The sequence below is a fragment of the Dermacentor andersoni genome, chromosome 6, assembly GCF_023375885.2.
Source record: "Dermacentor andersoni chromosome 6, qqDerAnde1_hic_scaffold, whole genome shotgun sequence".
Classification (NCBI taxonomy): domain Eukaryota; kingdom Metazoa; phylum Arthropoda; class Arachnida; order Ixodida; family Ixodidae; genus Dermacentor; species Dermacentor andersoni.
The window spans coordinates 57505001-57527500 of NC_092819.1; the positions used below are offsets into that span (position 1 = coordinate 57505001).

The 22500-nt window shown below is 45.8% G+C and overlaps 1 protein-coding gene and 1 long non-coding RNA gene across 3 annotated transcripts in view; one reads left to right on the forward strand and one right to left on the reverse strand.

The window, feature by feature from the left end:
• LOC129382507 (uncharacterized) overlaps positions 1–22500 on the reverse strand; it is a 243240-nt gene that overhangs the window by 105303 nt on the left and 115437 nt on the right. The gene's annotated exons all lie outside the window — the stretch shown is intronic.
• The window catches only part of LOC126522802 (GATA-binding factor 2-like), a 299824-nt gene continuing 278838 nt past the window's right edge, over positions 1515–22500 (forward strand). The window contains exon 1 of one of the 2 annotated variants that reach the window (XM_055066564.2): positions 1515–2016. The gene's annotated coding sequence lies outside the window, so the exon portion shown is untranslated. The remainder of the gene's footprint in view (positions 2017–22500) is intronic. The other variant, XM_055066566.2, reaches the window with a different exon arrangement.

A 22500-nucleotide genomic window follows, 5' to 3' on the forward strand; every position in this document is an offset into this window, starting at 1 on the left:
ACTTTCAGTTCAAAATTTATTTGCTGATACGCATGGTATACAGCGTGTTGTTCTATAGGAAACACGCCGTACCCCACCGTGTGACAAAGCATACATGAAACATAGTGAATCGGGACAGAATTCCATATCCGTGTTCGTGCCCTCGATTGACAAAGAAAACCAATACTGAACATAAAAAAAAAAAGGTCAGCACACGCGTATATACGCTTAGACAATAACGACGTCACAGCGCACACTCGACATCTCTCTGGTCAAGTTTTCCAATCTTTCCGCTGCGTGAACAAAGAGACCGTACCAACGCTCGGTCAACTTCTTCGAGCGTGTCCATCTTTCGAACGTCGTTGCAGCTTCTTTTTTTGTTTCTTCGCGCGCCCGCAACACGCATACGGCACCGAAACGAGCGCAGTCTCGGCAAAGCGCACGTGCGAGTGTTGAGTGTTTTACATGTACAAAAGTAAACACGTAAACAACCTGCAAGGAAAACACCATCGCACTCGTTCGTGGGGAACAACAGAGAACAAACAAATAAACAACGTATGTACGCAGCACTTGATCGAAGGAGCAGAGAAAATATTCGGAGAGCAAGAAATTGGCACGCTGCTAACTAAAAAAGAAAAGAAAAAGAAATGAAACAGTAGAGGGGCGTCGTCCGGTACAGCCTGGAGGGAATGCAACACTCGACTTGCTCGTCTTCACAGCGTACTGTAGTCAAGCCTGGCCAAACAAAAGACCGAGTAAGCGAGAGAGAGAGAGATCGAGAAATGACGTTTCTTCGCACGGTTCGTTAGTACTCCTTTTTTATCTTTCTTCTTTGGTTTCGTCACTCTAGGCTTGCTTCGCCGTTCTCGATTTGCCTCTACGCCGTGTCTTTTCTCCCTTCGCAAAGCCTCGCGTTTTTCTTTTTCCCCGTCTGGCCGTCTCCATTTATTTCCTTCTGCATTTCTCTTCCGCTTCTTCAGGCGAGCCTCAGTTTTCGCGGCTGTTTTTGATCCGCGTCGACGATAATGAGAGAATGCCCGTCGAGCGCGAATAAATTGCCACACCGCCGCCCGCCCACCGGCAGCCTCAAAACGACCAAGGACTATAAACGCACGGCCGGCAGGCCGTCGAAACTCTTCCCTGCTTCTTATACACGCCGCTTCGCTGTGCTTCTCTTTCCGTTCCCGTTTCCCTGGGCGTACATGCGCAAACACACACGCACACACATGCAGAGACGGCAGCATTCGCCGAAAGTAAGCCAAACAGAAAAAGAAACGAGACAAACCGAAAACAAAAACCTGCCGAAAGTCGTCGCGGGTTGCCGCGCGCAGAACTTTCAGCGGCGCAGCGTTTATGTTTGTGTCTGGCGTAGCAGTGAAAGAGGGGGGGAGGATGCCACGCCCGCGGGGCGTGACGTTAAAGCGGGGGCGGGACTCAACGCTCCAATGGTGAAGCGCGTTAAGAACGCAGCGCCGCGTAGCGGCGCCTACGCGAAACGCGGCTAGACGCGAAAGACGCTCCCCCGCAGCGCCCGAGCGCCTCTGCGCGATCTCCCGCTTCCCCGTGCGCCCGCCGTGCAGCACGTCGCTGTCGTCTGCTCTTCGCCGCTATCGCCGTCTGCGACTGTCGACGCCAGCCCGAAGACAAGCCAAGCCAAACGGCGGGGGGAGAGCCGCCGGAGCTGACAAGCATCAGCGCGGCGCTATCGGCGCTTGCTGCGCGGAGCCCCGTGTTCGCTACTGTGGTCGTGACCTGTGTTCTCTCACCAGTAGTGCTGATTAGAAACAGACCCGATAAATACGATACCCCACACCCACCCACTCCTGTGCTTCAAAAAAAGAAAAAGAAGGAAACATTAACAAGAGAGACGAAAACGTTGAGGAGGGAGAAAAGAAAAGAGACGCAAAAAAGAGAGATCGGAGCTGCTTCTCTGACGGCATTTGCCCTGCCTCGTGGTGTGAATGACCGTAGGCTGAGTCAACCGCTGTTCCCACGGCGAGTCGCGTGAGCGCCTTGGATCTCTCCTCGTGGGTCAAGGTCAGTGGAGACACAATCTCTCTGCCTGCGTGCATGGACAAGCAGCACGGGTTACGCGTGGAGGTGGAAGAGGCTTCTGTTTATCTAGAATTACGACTCCGATATCAAAGGACGAGCGGCGTACCATGAGTATAGGGTTACTTTCGCCTGTCTGTGGGCGAATTCGCTAACATATGAACATATGTATTCACTTGGCTGATATTTTAGTTACTTTAGCTGCTTTTCTCGCATTTCAAGAAGAAAAGAAAGTGGTCTTTTTTGAGGCACACTGGGAGTGCGTTTGCAAACTTTTGCCGTAATAACCTTTTTCTTTGAAGCTTACAGGATGTCTTGTACAAATGACACCATTTGGTGGTTCACAATCTTAGCATCTATATACTTACGTCGATATGGAGGTGTCAATGCTTGATATTTTTGTGCCGGTGATGACAACATTAAGTGTACGTTTCCGATAACGTACAGCATGACATGACGGTGGTCTTTGCACAAGCCTCTGGACTTCTCAGAATAGGTTTTTCAAGGAAGTACAAGTGTTTATCGGGGTGTGAAGCAAGATCTTAACAAAGCGATAGGACAACTGCATGATATTGTTCCTTTTGCGGATTTAGTGCTGAGGTTTGAAAACGTTAGTCACAAGTTTACCAGCCTTCATGTGTCTTTGTTAAAAAAAAAAACTTCTCATTCAACAATATAATTTCTCAACGCTGGTCTCCCGCAACAGAAGGATAAGCGGCTTAAAAGAGAACGCATTTTTGCGTTGCTTCTCGCGTGGATTACGTTGTATTTCACTGTTACATCTGACAAATATATATGTAAATATAGCTTACAGCTGCTTTTTTCTGGTTGGTGCATGCCGTACAGCGCATATTCTACTTACGTGTATGGCGACAAAGGACATGACAAACTCAAGTATAACACAGCGCGGAGAACTTCCGGAAAACACACGTCAAGGTATCCGAAAACACATCGTAAAGCAAAGCCAGCCTAATGCTAAAGCTTCTTTCACTCGATTCAAATTCCGTTCTTATCATCCGTCGCATCACAACCGGGCGATCCCGGTGATAACCTGTAGGCGCAGAGGTGTTAATTCGCACCACAGACGCAGGGCGAAATGAAACAGAATTTTTATGAAATCGTTACATTGATTATACTGGTTTACTTCCGAGTGACCGATGCCCGGTAAACAAATACCGTGACGATACACGCCCCAATACTGTGCATGCAAGGTTTTGGGTATATCTCGGACGCTTCCCTGCGGTGCGCCATCGTAGCTGCCGTGGAGCATAAGAAAGGACGCTGGCGCGGACAGAGCAATTCGGAATTCAATGGCTTTTCTAAGAACTACCTATTTAGCGCTATAGTGGAACTCAACCAAACTTTATTAGAATGTCAAGCAGCGGTTTGGTAAGGGGCGAATGCATGCGGACTATGCAATGCAAAATTCAGTGGGTATTCTAAACACGTGTTAGTGAATGCCATAGTAGCAACTAATATATATATATAAGGTCAACAAGGTATGCAGGTGCTGGCGAGCGGTCCAAATTTATTGGCTTTTCAATACTTCGATATAATATGCAGCAGTGTAGAAATTCTGGGCATACATGTGCATACATACACACATACACATGCAAAGAAGGCAGCATTCGCTGAACTATGCAATACAGTCCTAGGTAATACTTAAACATACGATGTCGGCTCACATAGGATCTATATATATATATATATAAAGCACACCGACCTCTTAGAGGAATAGCGCATCGTATTCAGCGGCTTTTATTATTTACCTGATGTTCCGCGGTTTAGCCATTGTGTATGACGGTATAGATGAGTATGTTCCACTGTGACACAACAGGTACAGAAGCCCTAAATGTATTCACGTGCAATTTGCTAGTGTGACACAAGGAATTTTATAGAAGTTGTGACCTTAGTAGCGCATAAACAATGATTGCCATGAGATTACCCGGTGCATATAGGATGATAGCGAGCACAATTGTATACGAAACAAACGTCGTTAGTTGTAGATCACTTATTTAACCGCCGAGCTCCACATATATTGACGCGGACATGTGCGTTGGATCTACATACTTTCTTTTTTTACCACGACTGACCACTTTATCTGGTTACATACAGGCTCCACGCAAATCGCATTTCTACATATCTTATGCGGAACAATGTTGGCTATTATATATATTGATCGGCTCGTCTGATAATGTTTCACCTGCAGCATGGAGCTTTTATCTCAACTATTCCCAGATCCGGGTTTGTTTCGTTCTTTTTTCTTTCTTTTTTTCCCTAAGTTTTCTCTTCGCGGTGTTAGTTTAGTCATGCCGACAAACCCGAACGTATACCTACATCTTGTTTTATCTTAAACACGGTATATGTCACATGCCTGCTCTGGTTTGCTCCGTTCTGTTCCTTTATAAATGGCTTGCTGCCAAGATATGATATCTAAAGTAGCTCTGGCACTCGCTTTACATTTTACAGAAAAAAGAATGTACGCAACATAACAAAAACGTCTATTGACGTTTTCTTATCGCGCAGTAAAGGGGCGGTTTCTTAACCACACCTAAATTTCACTTTGACCCGTGCCTCGGGAATACGGTTCATAACTATTATGAGTTAACAATTAATAATGTGTAAGCAGTAAAACTAGCTTGCAACCAAATGTACCATTTTCTTCGTGAAGCTTCACGGTGTGCGTGCATCCAAACAGCCACTCTGATTTGCCACGTGACAACCACATGCGAAGGAACTATAGAGAAAGAGTATGTAGAAGCATGATACTAAGTTTCTTAAGATTTTCATTATATGTACGATGCGTCCGCTTGCATGGTTATGAAACTGAACCAGATATAATCATATTTGAGATGCCATTAATTGCGAAAGGCAACATGCAATGAATATATATCATGCATAAAAAACATATAGTTTACATGCATATTCCGGTGTCGAAATTCGAATAAAAAAAGGCAATGGACCTTAATGTTTGCGAAACGCTGACAAAACAGTGAAAATTCGCAAAAGAAAGCGAAAATGGAAACTGTAGTGGCAACCGCCCTTACAGACATTGCTATAGAAATACTGTTGTTTTTCTATTGACTTGTTTACTCAGTACAGTTCCTGTTGAGATGTATATGAAGAAATAGACGAACATAATTTTTGCAACACCGTTTATAAGCGCGAAGTAGCACGTTCGTATGATACATATGTAGCCCACGTCTGTTGCGCGATATAAATAAATAAATAAATAAATAAATATACATACATATATATATATATATATATATATATATATATGCGTGTGTGTGTGGGGGGGGGGGGGCAAAGCTTGAAAATATGCTTTCGTATTTTTTTTTCTAAATAGAGATTCAATAGGAAATTTCCGCAGGATTGTTCTTAACGGATATTGAAGTGCGCCTCCAGGTTATAGTTAGAGAAGTAAATATAAATAAATAACACAAATGACCCTTTTTAACCGATAGTCAGATTCGTCGATCCTACTGCGAGAATTGAGAGCCCGGCGTCCTAAGCGATAACACTCAATTCCACAATTGCAAAACGCTGAAGCTGTTAATTTCTTCGAAGTAATGAATTCTGACCAATAGCCAAGACTGAAACTTCAAAGATCGCGAATGTCACGTCCCCTGTAGCAGACTCCCACGAGTGACGTAATGGTTTAACCCTCCCGCGAGCGCTATATATATATATATATATATATATATATATATATATATATATATATATATATATATAGTCTTCGAGAAACCTCGATACCCTTCGCGTCCACCCAGTGTTGGTAGGTTACCGAGAAGAATCGCTAAATTTCGTGAGACTTTAGTCACCCTGTAATGACAATTTTGCTTACTTGAAGCCCTATAGAAACATATTGGTGACTGTTTTAACGACGTAAATACTCCAGTGAGTTACCCTAGTAAAGTTCTTCAAGGGCCTTTGGTTACATGAACCGCCACATGTCGCCACTTTCAAAGTCACAACTAAAAGCGTATTAGCGAGCCAGCTACAAGTTTATCAATGCTGCTTTTCTAGGCAAAACACAAACGTGATATCGGACAGACTGGTAGAAAATCGCCAATCGTTATCCGTTTTCACATTCCGACCGTTGGCTCGGCACCACAAGAAGTAAATTATAGCTGGGATAACAAAAAATATTAATAAGGCAGACATTTAGGAGCAATATTAAAACACAAAAGCAGAATTGTGAACAAGTCATCATAATCATCACTTAGCAACTTTTCGCTAAAAATGGAGCATTGAGGCCGCCACTAGGGGTGTTCGTCCAAAAAAGAGTTAGAAGCACCGCTCGCATCACTGGTCGAAAATTCGTTACTCCACGGAAATTATCAACGTCTGTTTATTGTGCAGTCTGCTAGAGGATGTGAACTCTTCTGAAGAAAGGCGTGAAGTTAATTCGTTACTCCACGGAAATTATCAACGTCTGTTTATTGTGCAGTCTGCTAGAGGATGTGAACTCTTCTGAAGAAAGGCGTGAAGTTAGTCTATGTCACTAATTCGAACTGCTCTATATACAAGCCCTAATAACATTCTTTGATGAAAGCTGTATTCTATTTATGCGTTAACAATGAGCATGTCCCTGCGTTCGCGTTTTTTTAAAATTTATTTGGTATTACTCGATTGGCTTGACTGACATACGCGTGTTTAATTGCAGAAACTGCAGAACGGAGCGTTTTGTTAGACTATAATTAAAACTTTCTACATTGACTGTTTAAGCACGTTTGCGAAATGTGCTTTATTGTTTTACATAACCTCGTGTCATCTCATTGAATAATTATTGCTTGTGGAAAGGCTGGTGACACAATATTTGCGAACATTTCATATATCAAGATAAGTCACTGGAATTAGGATTCATTGTTTGATCCTACCGATTGAAGTATGGTTCACTTATTATAATGAACTGTATGAATGGTACACCTAATCGACCCACTTTAAAATGTGTGCCGCTATGAAAGCAATACGGACGAACTCGCTTACTGCTTTGCTTTTATGGTCTTCAGATCTCACGTTTTTGAACATCCGATATGTGCAAGCAAACACTTGCATGTCACGTGCCATGTGGGCAAAATGGAATTGTGCCTCGTGAAGTAGCATAATGACATCGTGTCATGGAGTACGAAAAGAAATTTGAAAAGCTTGCCGCCGAGTCTATCAAATCTTCTTCTAAACACATTCCTCTATCTGGAATGCAGAGAAACAGAGTATTCATTCACTTGTATTCGACATAAGTTTGTGCTTGCATACAGACTTGGAAAATAGATCAACTCTGGGCCTAACATAAGCGGCATAGCACCTTGAAAATGTTCAGCGCTTTGTATTGTATAGACCATTGGTAACGGAACTTGGCGTTCATAACATCTACGTTTCAGTCGCAGATTCACATTGGAGCTTGTAAGCAGACCTGTTCCTGAAATATTTTGCTTCTTCGCATGCAGCTGTGTTTGTTAAGAAGAATGGTTGCTTGCTAGGTCGGTTGGTTCACTGCAACTTATGTAACAGTGCGAAACATAAGGAAAGGAGGATTATAGGAAGCGATAGAGCGATAGACGATAGAGCGCTCTTTTTCACTCGATCTCTATCGTTGTCCCTTCCTTATGTTTCTCGCTGTTACACAAGTTGTTAAGAAGAGAAAAACTAAAACTTGCGTAAGCACGGCTTCTTATTCACTGAGTGTATAAATGTCAGGAATGATACGCCAACCACGCCAACTGTTTTAATTACATTGTGTTGTGTCCCTTCGTCTGCTCCTTTTACACGTCATTAGCGTGATTTTCAAATGTCGAGCACCAGTGCTTGCGTTACATCTTCTCTCGTGAACGACTCTACAGGACACCGTTGTTGCGGCTCGGGGCAGCGTTTAGGCCAGGAATCCTGCAGGGACAGGGATGAGTACGTCCGGGAGTAGTATAGCGAAAGGAAAGGCTTTATTTTACATTATTTACACTGCCTGCAGAAATGGAAGGCCCCTAAATGTAGGAGCACTTGAAATGGCTAAGCTCACTACACGTATGAGCACACATCAGGATACGTCCGGACGCACCACTGCACCAATGGTGTGCACATTTAAAGCAGTTCATTTTCCTAGGGGACTAGACTGGGGAATCCGATGACTGCGTCTCGGTCAATCACCTTCGTCGAATCGTTCGCAAAATCCCGCCAATGACGTCGCACCGTTCCGCCTAACTTCGCCTCCATCGTTGCGCGAACGAACGCGAATACGAGGCAACCACGAGGCAATTTGGGAAACCAAAGTCGAAGCGGTTCCCACGGAAGTCCTCGAAGTTAGTTTCTTGCATCAATTAGTGGGCTCTCCGTGACTGTCAGCTTGTCAGGGTCAGGATACTGGCCTTCGCGGTGGTTACTGCTTCCACGGAGCGCTGGCGGCTGTTGTCGCCTCGAAGTGAGCTCCTTTGTTAACGCGTCACAGTCTGTGTCGGGTCCCGTCGCTGTCCGGACGGGCGCTGACGAAGGGGCTGCCTTGTGCGAAGCACCTCAAGAACGTTCGTTGCCCTTCTGAGACGTAACACCGTCGAAGTTTGTCCCTCTGTTGGTGAGTTAGCGAAGCTCCCTTGTTGTACTGCAGAAGCATTCGGGCGATTGAATTTCGGCCTTTTGCAGTCTCGTCAGCTCTCTTAGAGGATATATACGTAAAGCTATAGCGTGGAACGCTCTTGTACCTTTCTTTTTATTTCCTTAAAACGCTGGTAAGCTTGATGCAGTTCTTTTCTGCGATATTATTTGTTGCTGCATTCGTCTTCAAAAATGGAAAATTTGTATGCCCTCCGTGCGAAACTTGGGCACCTATATATTTAGGCGCACATTATGGCTGCTGTTCGTCTTTTTATTCACGCGGAGAGGTAAGGAAAGGCTCCCACTGTTTATCAATGTCGGCCATTCACATATTCCGTATGTGAAATCATGTATACCCGTATGAGATGTAATCATTCCGTATGAGAAATCAATGTATAACGCATAAAATTTATTGAAGATGCAACTCAAGAACGTCCTAAAGAATAGAAGCCACGGATATACTTTTCACGCGTAATTATAAGGTACATTTAATGGTCCCGCTGGTTCGTGAATGGGTGCATTCTGAAAGACGTGTACACCGGTATCTCGGACGCAATAGCCGTCATTTCCCGAGCGCATGATAAATGTACAGCGCCACATTACCGCGCCACTACAAACGCAGCGGTTTCACCAAGACGCGTATACGGCATCCGCACGTTGTTAGCTCAACTTCGTCAACGTGAAGCTAGCACTGCGACTGACGAGTAGGAACACGCATATGTCGGCGGCACCGCGTGCAAACGAGACCTAAACTTGCCATCAAAAGTCCTTTCAGTCGCAGTTCTCTTCTTGAACGGGAGCTCATTGTAGGCGAACTAAAAAAACGCGATCCATTCTGCTTGAAACGGGCCGAAGCAAGTGGCTTAACGCATGTCTATCCGTGGCCAACAAAGGGCTTACAAGAATTCTCGATTCTGCACGAGCAGCCCTGATTACGTACACACTTGAACTTCATTTTCTCCCCGCTCGCAGGGGACGAGCGCTCAATTAGGCCAGTCTTGTCTGCAGACTTCTCCACGTTCAATCATTCAAAGTTCACCCCTATACTTTGATTTTAAAAAAAAGAGGTGTAAGAAATTAAGATAAATAAGAGAGAAGCGAACGCAACGAGCCAGCGCTAATGACGACCGTATACCCAGTATCGGGAAAAGCCGGTGCTCCTATGTATATGAAACCGACTCGCTCCCGTTCTTTTCGAAATGGACGTTCCCAAATGACACCGTATAGAAGACTTCGATTACACCCGCCGAGTAATGAAGGAAGCGCGCTGCGACGATACACGACAAAAGAATTCGCGGCCGTTTCCGTGAAGGAGAAGTTCATTTGCCTTGATGACACTTAGGCGAGCGAACGAGTCGTTCGCGCAGCCTTGAAGAAAAAGAAAAGAAAAAATGAGAAATGAAGGGGGAAACGACGCATGCTCGACGACAAGGAGGTGGGCGGATGGAGAAGATAGTGCGAAAAGATTCAATTTGGCTGGCCGACTATCGAATTCATTACCGACAAGGAGAGCGCGGAGTTGTTTAAGAAGAAAGAATGAAGGTCCTTCGTATGGCTATATAGGCTCGTCATTTGATTCCGACTGCCGTAGAGCGCTTCGAGGAGTGATCGGAGCTTTTCAGACCTTTTCCTATTCGCGAGTGCGCTTGTCTGTTTAGGGCGGTGACGCCAACACCTCCTCTTTCTAGAGTCAAGCGGAACAAGGTCATTGCGTTTCCCTCTTTTCGAAAAGAAAGAAAGAAAGAGAGAAAGAAAGAAAGGAATACTGCATTGCGTTTCGTAGCCTCGCATTAGAAAACCAGTTGAGAGATAGAGAGAGGGAAAGGCAGGGAGAAAACAAATTGAAAGCACTGCATGACCTGCGCCAAGACTACATACTCTTCTTTTCCGCAGGCGCTGCGCAGACTCTACATTACGCATGATTTGTATTTCATGTGAAGCTGCTTGCATGTGTATATAGGGTGTATGTAGTGTGTTTCTTTGATTCTAAGAAATTGCGAAAGCTCTTGATTGTTTCATTTTATTTCTATTTGTATTTTTACATCTACCTTGTGCGCGCGCGCGCATGCGTGCGTGCGTGTGCGTGCGTGTGCGTGTGTGTGCGTGCGTGTGTGCGTGTGTGCACGCATGTGTATGTGTGTGTGTGTAGCAATGATTTTGGAATAGCCGGTTCTTCAGTAGCCAAACTTTCCCATAGTGTAGCAGTTAATGAACAACAACATACGCGATGTTGACTATCACATATCAAAGCAAAATTTATTGTGACTCTATGTAATAGTGAGTGACATATTAAAGTTGATTATTGATTGACTGATGATCATGGTGATGATGGTGATGACGATTATGCTTATTATGATAGCAGTAAGCTTGCTCCAGAACATGAGTTGGTGGGGTAGGCGAGGCGGTTGCATGTCTCCTAGCTCCACACGGCCATTACGGTGTGTGTTTGTTTATAAGCGTTCCTTGGCACCAGGTGTGACAAGGTGTTCGGTCTTTGAACAGCATCCTTTATGTGTTCACCACGAACCCTGCAAACAAACGAATAATCTTTCTCGTACATGCACGCTTTCTATGACCAAACGCCATAACTAGAACTGGTATGCCCACTGCTGCGTTATGTGTGTTATATACAATTCACTAGCAGTCAGTGCTCGAAGCGGCACAGGTTTTCCCAGGACGTATTGAACGTTCTTCCCTTTAGCTTTGCCTGAATTTCACTTATTGTTACCTGCACAAGCAAACACATGCTTCTCGCAGACCTTGACTGTTTCTGCGTTATTTCTGAGGGGACGACGTGGAACGACAGGCAGATTAAAAAAAATTGACGCACGTTTTCTACGCTATCTAGTTTCAGCACCGAACGAAACCATCGTGAATATTACACAAAACGCACTTTGAAGCTAAGGCTGCATTAAATTCGCTCTCGGCGTGCTCAATGGCAGACTGTTTATCGTGTCAGCCTCTCAATGCACGAAGCGAAGGCTCTTATATACAGTCGCTTCGAAGCAGACCGAACGCGACCTCGGAAGCACCGCTTCCGTTTTCCTCGGCACGCGTCTTGCGGAAACGCTTCCGCCGTTTCCATGTCAAGTACTCTCCCCTCCTCCTTCGCACCGAAATCTCGCGGCAGCCGGCGTTTGCACAGGATATCGCACCGCCACGCCACCCGCGAGCATATACGTCTCCGAAAGAGGCCTTATGTTTGGCACCTGTCAAAACATCGAGCGCTTGCTCAGTGCTGCTACTCACTAAAGAAGTCACATCGAAACGAAGCGAAACGACAACAAAAGTATTGTCGGCTTCATCTGAAATAGCTGTGCAGTTTTTCAGAGAACACAAACTCCCTGGAGCTCTCCGAGCGTCTCCAATAGCCGGCTGCGTAACCTGGAGCCTTTGGTACGCAAACGTGTACCGAGTAGCCCCTACCTCTGCGAAGCAATACTGCTGTAGCACTAATCGCAAGAAATGGCGTTCACAAACGCTTATTTTTTTTCCATATTGGAGTGGGCAATGGTCCGACGTGCGACTGCTGCAGAGGCGAGGAAACCATCGAACACCTATTGTGTAGCATGTTTTCGGTAAGATGCCCAGAAACTTCCTCTCTAGACCGGCTGTATACTTCAGAAAATTTTCCGAGTCTAAAATACAGCTGACCGTGACTGCATCCGTCACTAGTATGAAAAATTATTCGTGCAGTAGCCCGGTTCTTGAAGTGCACCGGCCTGAGTGACCGTTTTGCAGTCTTCCGTTGCATCTTTGTGCGTGTGCGGTGAAGTGACTACTCATTTTCTTCTTTCCATTCCTCCTTTCCTTTACCACCAGTACGGGGCAGCAAGCAACCGCCCCCTTTTTTCTATCGTAGCTTTTCTCCTCTCTCTCTCTCTCTCTCTCTCTCTCTCTAGCTCTAGTATTTGTATATAGCAAATGTACTACCCCATGCAGAATGCAAGTGCTGTAGTTGTCGTACCGGAATTATACGAAAGGACATATCCGAAAGCAGCTGTGCTGTTGGCCATGTAGCACATTAAACGGGACCAATGATGGCTTAACGTAGCCCAATGAAAGCTGAACGTGGTCCGACATTGGGCCATCATTGAATCTGTCTTTTTTTTTTTTCTTTGTTCTGATAGAGTGGCGCAGTATTGCAACCCTCTGATCGAACACAATGCCCCAAGAACTTGCTTCTACGGCTAAGACTCTCATTTTACAAAACGAGAATAAAGTCCAAGAAAGATGCCTTCGGGATGACTGCGTTGCTGCAGATGGGTTTTGGTAAAGTGAATAAGCGGAATGTAGTCGGTTGTTGCACTAACGTTCAAAGTGCTTTGGTGAGGCGTAATTTCACAATATGTCGCTACTATCGCTGTTTGCGTCTGCGCTTTCCGGTATTACGGTAGGTGTTTACATAACAGTACGTCTGCGCTTTCTACAACTCTATCACTGTAGACCATGCGCACCGTTGTAATGCGAAAGGACTCGTATGGGTAGCCTCCGTCTGTACGCAATTTCGCGGTGCATCAGACGCGAAGAGCGATGGCAGAAAAAGCCATCCGGAGATTAGCGCATCACTCTGGCGCGACAGCATAATACTAAAATGTGATGCGTAATATTAAAATGAGTTCTCATAGTCACAGGGTGCAGATGCTAAAATAACCCTGCAGAAAAGTGACGATTAGCAATCAGTACAAACATTACTTTTGCAAATTGAGCCATGAGATGCCGAACTCGGTGATAGGGAGTCCCATATTAAGAAGAAAAAAGTATTTGAATGAAAAAAAGAAAAACGGCAATACCACCTTAAGTACACGTGACAATGTAGCATTGTCATCACAACATTTCTGCTATCTTGCCGCTTATTCGTGATAACGTGACAATATGACACGTGTGGGAAACACAAAAGCCCTATTCAAAACTAAATATCGCCAATAATTAAAAGAAAATAATGGTGTTCCCACTACGGATGGGACAGCTTGTGTGTTGGCACAAGTTATCTGCTCTACTTCTGAATATTTTTTTTATCTCGGAGCGCAAAATATTGTACTTTATGCATTGACTGGATTAGCTAACTAATTGTCGAAGTGTCACCGAGAAAGTTGTCGGGCATGCTGCAAAACGGGCCAAATAACGTGTTCCTGGCGAGATTTATTAATTCCTGGACATAGATGTAGGAAAAGGGTATACGGACTAAATAAAAACAAATAAGGAACTACGCAAGCGGTATTTCAAAGGAAGGTTCATTGGAAACCCGAAAGCAAATGCATACACAGCGGAAGGCGCCAGAACGAAACGAGAAAAAAAGAAGAAAACATCCAGACCAATAAGAAAGGATACAATATCACATATGCATTAAAATATTAAGCAGTTGAAAGATAGCAATTCTGTCGTCCCTTCTTTTCTCGAGCGTGTCCGATTTTTGAGCAGTTATACATCATAACATATTCCATCTCGCTCATTCTCAATTCTTGTTTATTCCTTTCTTCAACGCCTCTACATAGTTTGAAGTCTGGGCGAACAATGGCCATCAGGAGGCATTCTTATCGCTTTAAGAATCGGGCGATGATTTTGGCAAATAATCGCGCGACAACGTTTATGCGAGCATGCTGTTAATTACGCTACGTTGTCGAACATGTTAATGCGAGCGCGTTGACCCCAATAAAACATAAGCGTGGTGTCAGCTTCGAGAGTACCAGGTTCAGCGACATTGTAAGCAGAATAACGCTTCACCCATTAACGTGCTGCGAGGTTTCACAATAAATTTCAACGCACAACTTATCGTCTGTAATGGCACAAAAGCGGGCTTCTCCTCAAAGAAGCTCTTATTGCGGAGAAGCCAGCTTTGACGACACTTCCCGAATAAATGCGTTCGCATTTGCGCGTGGATCGATAGCTTATTTAATGGAAATCACAACTAGTCATCGTAAAAAGTTTTGTCACTACTGCGCTCTTCACCGAAGCCCTTGTCCGGACACGTGCAGCCGGCCGTAATAGTTTTCGGAACAGCAAAGTTGCGAAAACGTTCCGTCGGGGCTTTGCCACTCAGCTTGGAAAGTAGATTAGAAATGGGGTTTTTGTGCGGAGAAGTATCTGCTGAACTATTCGATTCTTCCCTAATTTGTGTTGAGAAGTTCTGTATCCAGAGGTGTGATAATCTACCCCCCCCCCCTCCCGATTTTTTTTTAAAGTCTAGCGCACATCTCCCCGCCGCAGTAGGGGAGCCTACTAGCAGGGCACGACACCCTCCGAAAAAAAATTCTGGCTATGCTTCACTGGTGCTCAGCACCTTTCGGCGCGCTAATAAAACTGACAGGAAATGTGGCAAGTCATCATCATCATCATCATAGAGAGAGAGAGAGAGAGAGAGAGAGAGAGCACTTTATTTGCACCCGTCTGGGAGTATGGGTGATCGCGGTGAGACGCAGCTCCCCCTTTCACCGTCTACGTCCCCCCTAGACGTCGGCCGGAATTAGTTGGCTTCCGGCGGCGGCCTGTGCTTGACCGATGACTTGTTTTTGGGCTTGTTCTTCCTGGCTACGGAGGGAGGATGTTTCATCACGAATTGCTGAGGGAGGAATTGATGGCTCATAGGGCTATGTGGGTAAAGAAGGTAAATTAAAGCAGCTACTTCGCATGAAATGGGGCATAGATGACTGAAGAAAATAAAGAATATCTATATTAACTATTTAAAAAGTGATTTTTTTTTGTTCGGTATATACCTGACTTTCGATTAGGTGTGTCATGTCTCTCGATTACGTGTCGCAAGCTCCATTAACAACACGCCAGCGCGTAGCCCTGATGTGAGCCCTGCGCTGCAGCGCTTAATCTCACTGATAGTGACGATCGTTATCGGTAGAAGGCTCAGAAGGCTGTCGGCAACTAAGGAACCGCGCCTGGCATTGTCATTAGCCGACAACTGCGTCTCACACAACACGAACACCTTCAAGCGCGGGTGGGCTTCCTGGCATTGCAGGTGTATTTGCGGTGAAGACAGTCTCGGCGGCAAACACACGTGAAGTGCCTTTCGAATACCGTGCGTCGACACTAAAACCCAGAATGCGTAATCAACATGTCATGCCACTACGTGATGTCACACCACTATCTCTTTATTTGAGGCAATGAAAGCTGTTTTTTCCACAAGGAAATCGTTAGGAGGCCGTTACCTTGTTCATATGCACGGAAATGCCACCATCAGCAGCTAACCAGGATATTAAAGAAATAAAAGGATTGATTTTTTCACGTTCGTCACATTCTAGTGGGTAACAATAACCGACTTATACAGCAATGATCTGCTTAAACGATCTCCGGCCCGAAAATTACATATGCAGAGGCCACTGCACATGTACAGCTTCGGGTCGTTAAACCTACAATTTAATGCTGATCCATGCGGAGGTACCGGTTAGCAATTTGTCAGCCTATGTATACGTCCCTAGAAGGATCGCATGCATATCCGCGTTTACATGAACGCGACAGAAGAGTATCGCATTTCTCGTAACGCATCGCAGTTAATATACTGCGCGACGGCGTTTGCACGCGGCTCATTCATGTGGTGCGAAACGAGCCGGAACCCGTTTCCGGCGAGTGCGTTTTCTGCGTGTGAGTGGAGGAGAGCGCAGTTTTTTTTTTTTTTTCACTCTCCCTTGACGCGACGCGCCACGGCCTCTCAGATCTCGGAGGCCACGGATGCCCTATGGCGTTTACACGCAGCACCGCGAGGCGGCCTATGTCCCATCTATACCTCTGCCGTATCGCATCGATGCGATTCGCCTTCTCATAGCGATTCGCCGCCGTTTACACGGATGCTGCGCGCTTCGAGTGCGATGCGACGTGGCACGGTCGCGTTCACGTATAAGTAAACGCGGCTTACGACCTCCGAGCGGGCAAATGAGTCATGGCCGATACACCGAACCACCCAAAACACGCCTCGCCACGGAAGCTCGCGCCCGGAACCGGCCCGCACCGTTCGCGCAAGGGGGGCATCGTTAGCGCGCCGATGACGGGCTCGTTAACCGTGACTCGGCCGCTAGAAAGCCCCGCCCCTCCACCCCCCCGACGCCGCTTCCACCAAGGGCGCGATAAGCGAAAGGCATCGGCGAGAAGCTCACAGCGTGCGCGCCGCGCCGGCCGTTGCCACCCACATGCACGCGTTCAGCGGCGCGGCGTTTATGCAGAGAGAAAAAAAAAGAAAACGTGGGGCGCGATAGTCATCGCCTTGCCTGCTTGAACAGCCGCGGCACCGCGCTGGGCCCTCCTCGGCGGTTCGACAGCTCTTCGACAGCGCTTGTCCGAAACCGCCCCGACGCCCGCGCGTGGGGATTTCTTTCTTGTTTTTTGTTTTTCTTTTTAAATAAATGTTTGTTATGGGTTCTCGAAGCTGCAGCCTATACGCTTGTGAAGGAAGCCTGATCGAAAAAGCGCTGATTAATAATTTTGACCACACGGAGTTCTTTATCTCGCATCTAAACTTATAGGTAGGCGACCCCCAAAAGTTTTGGGAGCACGTAATCTCCACCCCAACCCCACCCAAAAAAAAAGAAGAAGAAAGAAAGTGCAATTTCTTCGCCACTTCTCCATTGTGCCCGGAATTTACGGGAACGATGTGTAGGTGGTGCGGGGAAGTACCCTCTGCACAGTGACTACGACATTACTTTTCCTTTTCGTTTCTGTCCGGATCTCACGCTACACGAGATTTTGCGTTAGTTTACATGCGCTCTCAAACGTATATGTATATCGGAAAACTGAATTGCATCATATATAAACTTATGCGGACAGCCATTATTCCGAAAAGTGCCTGTGGAATATGCTTGGAGTCTTTTCCAAATTTAGAAGCATCGCGACGTATAGAAAAATATTTTTTTGAAATACCGCTGCTACCTATCTGCACAACGGTTTCCCTGTTTCTGCTGCTGTTGTCGTAGGCTTATCGGCTTGCCACTGTTGCAGCCTTTGGATGCATCTTTTTACAGATGCACGAACCGATTCCACGTGCTGTCTGCCAGCGTGTTCTGCGTGCCGTTCCGATTAGCGCAAGCCTATAGGTGAGCATTGAAAAACACAATAAAGACAATGTACATGCAGGCTGGCATGCGATACATATCGCCATAATTTTAGGATTCATCTGAAAATAAAATATTTATTGCCTTGAGCTCGAAAGCGCTCATTTCTAGCGTATACGCTTTGTTACCGCGCCCATAACCAAAGTTTCACAGCGCAACAAACACGGACAAAGAGAACGGGCACGCATAGCGCTGACATACGCGACAGTGTGAGCGTATACATTCTTGTTTGTGTGTGGCCATTGCGCTTCCGTGGAAACCTTTTGCAATGTAGCAACTCACCTGAAGATCTAAAATGCTTTCCGAGAGGGAATAGATCCCCCGATTGCTTCCACTATTGTTCAGATCGGTTTCGATGCTGGAAACGCTAAGAATTACAAGAATGTTTTTCTTCATATGGCGGTCGCTCTCCTAACCCGCACGGCATTGCGTGAGGGACTCCGCGAGACCCGACTGACAAACACGCACGCACACGCACACACATACGCACACACAAACACTCACACGTACGCACACACGCAGGAGCCCGCGCCATGTCGCAATCGTGGCCCTCCGGTTGTAACTAACCGGAGAGTAAACGATAAAACTCGAAACCTTTCTTTTTTTCCTCTCGTTTCCAGTTTGGGCGTCATACATTTTTCAACCGTACAGCACACAAGGAATGACTTGGCGCAAAATCGCCATAGGAGGAGAGCAAGCGAAGGTTAATGGTATGCGCGCCCTATGATGACGCCAGTAAGGGAAAACGTAGAATTCATTTCGTACGCGCCTAAAGAAACGGGATCGCGCAGAGATGCTGCCAAGTGGCCGCCAGTCTGCTTGGTCGCCTACAGATGGCGTTACGTGCCTCGCCATATCAGAAAAGCGTCGCCATCTCGGTTTCAGCCGCGGCGGGTCGACCGAGTCGACGAACGGAGCGGCAGTAGGCCGGTTACGAGTGCGCGGCGCTCGTCGAAAACTCCAGAAACCAGGCTTCTACGAAAAGTGGTGAGATAAGGTTATGCCCCACAGACTGCTTCCACGAAATAAAGGAAATGCACTCGTATACACATGAAGCTGCGTCGGAGAATGACAGGACAGCAAGGTGCATGGCTCTAGTTGATTAATCTCACAAGTTAATTCAGGTCTAGTTTGTGCTTGCTGAAGGACATAACGTATGGCAACGACGTGACCTCTAAATTAAAGAAAAAAAACATAGACTCGCTGTGACATTATAGAGGGAACTGTTCATTCAAAATGGCTATTAGAGAAAGTGCCGCATTAAGGTCAGTCGCGTTACGATACTGAAGCCCGCAGCGCTTTCAGGACTGATGATAAACGTCTGGCGATGCGCATAGTAGACAACGTTACGCTGGGGCTACGGTGCGGTGCCTTCGGATGGCTAAAGCAATAGGCCAAATTTCAGGAGCGTCGGTTGGATGACGTGGTTATAGAAGCATGGCGGGACGACGCTAGCCGCCGGTTTGAGGCACCATACTCTGAGCAGGAGAGTGCACACTGTAGCAGTCTGCTGGCACTGTACCGTTGCTGCGTGAGTCGCAGGGGTATCTCGGGCATCATTTCGGGCCATTATGTGTTCTCAGGTTTTGTAGTCTCAAAGCCACCTGTAATGGCTTAGGGCCCGTACATGGTCGCTCCGCACGTCCGTTCCGCCCTCGTCCGGTCGCGTGCGGAAGCCTCTCTACTGGTGAGCGAGGAGCGGACGCAAGTTTCCCGTCCGGCCGCCTGCTCGTCTCTCATTGGCTGGTCCGAGGCGGACAGTTCGGCTGTCGTCACAGCAAACATGGCGCTTGCTCGAAGCGAAGCGAAGCGGGGACGTAAGGCTTAAGCTACAGCCGCGTCAGAAACAGTCTATTTTTTCTCCTTTTTGGGATTTTTACTAGTTATCTGGCACCCACGGAGATAGTCATCGAAAGCAGCAAGCCGGCGTACCCTTCCAGACCTCATCAGTGCGTGCGATCGCCTACAGAAACAGACGGAGCGCAGGAAGTGTGTGTTGTGTTTACGAGAGCATCGGAAGAAATATTTGAAGCCGTCGACTTCGTGATTTTTTGTTCCACGCTTCGCGTGCGTGTCGCAAACGAGAAGTCCATCACATACACGTGCATTCTGAGCAGCAGGACACATGTTCAGTGCGTGGCAAAATAACTAGCGTCCGATTGGCGCACCCAGCGTACACGTTTGGTTTCTGCTCTGTGTATGCGGATCGTTGCCGCGAAGTGGTGAACGCCAGCCCTTCGCAACTTTCAGAAGTAATGATACGATCAGTAGCGATAAATATTTATCGCCTTGTTATCGCTGCCATTCCGCGTGTGCTATACTGCGCGTGAGCCGTTTGGCGGCTGCGACGCGCCGAGGTGACCGCGACGTTCGAGCTGTGTTGTTGTTATGAAGTGTGTCCTATACTACGTGTGAGCCGTTTTGCCGGCTGCGACGCGTCGAAGTGACCGCGACGTTCTACCTGTGTTCTTGCTGTTATGAAATGTGTTTGCAAGCTACAAACCGTGATTATGTATGCGCGATGTGTCGCAGCGTTGCTGGGTGTAGAAGTGCTCGTTCTACGCGATGTGCGTTTGCTCAGAAGTGAACTGTGCAGATGTGTTGCCGATCGCGTTTTCATATTTAGTACCCTTACAGATAAGCCCTATCACACCGGCCTTTTCTGCTTCGTACATCTATCTTTTCTTTCAAAAGTTGTTACTGCATGGTTGAAGATGCTTCTATCGGTGGGGGGAAATTAGGGAACATCATAATAATTGCATACGTCAAGACGGTCAGCGCTGTCGTGAAATGTGGACGCGCCTGAGAGCACTAATGTCATGAATGCAAATTTCTGGCAGCCTTGATTTTCATAATGTGGACACTAGTGTGAAGATCAAGAATTTCTAGATTTCACGAAGTAAATTGCTTTATATTTTGTGGTGCAAGCGGCTTACATAGCCAAAAATCTGAGCTGCTTGTTTTTGACTAGTGACTAAGCACAGCGTCTGTTTATGAAGACACCGGTGGCATGGTAGATGAATATGTTATAGGTAAGAACTGGATACTACCTTCTTATTAACTAAAAATTTTACGCTTGCTGACAAAAAGCAATATAAATGTATAAATGAACACGTAGGACGAGTAGTAACAAGTAAGTGTCACAGGTATGGTGTTATATAATATTCTGCTAGCAGCCAGCAGAACTGCGTGAAATAAATTTTGCCCAGAGTTCTTCCTCACTAGCCAGCCATGGCCACGTTACTAATGCAGGCAGAATTGGGTAAGCGAAAGTTTGTGGTTACTTTGTTTATCCACCCTATTTGATTATCTGGTTCGTGTCGCCTGTTTTGGCACGAGCCTTCAGTTTAAAGCGAACAATAGCACAAGTACCAGCATTATATGCCTGATAAGTGCTTTATTTTCTTTCCTCGTGTTCATTCTGCCAACAGTCATTAGCAAATAATGTGCATTAAACTGACTTGGGCCTGTAAAGTATGTCCATTAAATGTTTTTCCAGTGCACTTTCATCTGCGAGTAAATTTACTGCTACCTATCATTCGTGGGTGTGGGATGTTGGACGCTATAAGTGGCTATCTGACTGATCTTTATTTTGAATAGGCCACGGTTCCACTCATTAACTGAACCGTTTTCAGCTGCGCTGCCACACTATAGAAAGGGGGACCTCGCCTCTTGTCATTCTTTAGCATGTTCATGGCCACAGTGCATTGTCCATGAGAAGTCAGCTGCTATCACAATATAAAACGTGCCTATTGGCTGCTATGAGTTTATCCTGAACACGAATTTTCACAGTTATGTAAGCATTAGTTATGTGACCGAAGCCAGCCAATGAGCACGAACTGCTGGCAAAATTTTCAAGCGACTCTGCAGGCAGAGTGTCTGTTCCCTATATTATGTTAGCCACACTGCTTTGTCAGTATGCTGAATTGTTTTTTTTTTTTGACAGAAATTAACTACCCAGCCAGACAAGATATTGCCAAACCATCAATTTTAGGCCCGTACACATGGTCACTTCTTTATTTTATGATTTTCTGGGCATGACAGCCATGGCTTAACTTATGCACGGAGTTGAGTTGCTGCATGTGAGAAAAAAAATCACTGCGTAGCTAATAGGAATTAGACTGGTACAAAAAAATTATTTATCTTTATGGCTTGTAGTATAAGTGGTGCTGTTCATTTGATGCACACAGTAACATGTGAACACAAATGTATGTGTACCTTGCATTTATGTGCATGTGTGTGTGAATAAAACAGCACAACTTCTAATATCAAGGCACGTTGTACCAACTATACCCATTAAAGATGTTCTATGTGGTATTCAGCTGATCGTATTGAAATTTTATCACATGGTGCAGTTACAACATTTCATACCTGTATGTAAACCTATTTAAGAACTGTATTCACTGCATGCGAGAATCCATATTTTAGGCCAATGCAGTACCTGGAGTAGCAGCTTTTTAGTTAGCTTTTGCCACAGCTCATTAGAGGGATCGTGTTGACTATGCCATCCAAACAACTCATATAAAGGTTTGTGTTTAGTATACCAGCAGTGAAATACTGAATGTAGCTGCAATTCTTTGTATACTAGTGAGATTAATTCCACTGCTCATTGTTCTGTAACGTATTGTTCTTCAGTCACACATGGTGACAGTATTTGGCGTCACGAGTTCTAGGCTATTTTTCACATGGGCCTTTTGATGAAGTGAAATCTGCCTCTTCAACAGTAAGTTTAGTGGAAAGCCACCACTGAACCAATAGCTCAAAGGCCAATTCCTGCATGCTTTTCGCCAATTGGGTAGTGCGCGGAAACTATGTGTGATACATCACTTCA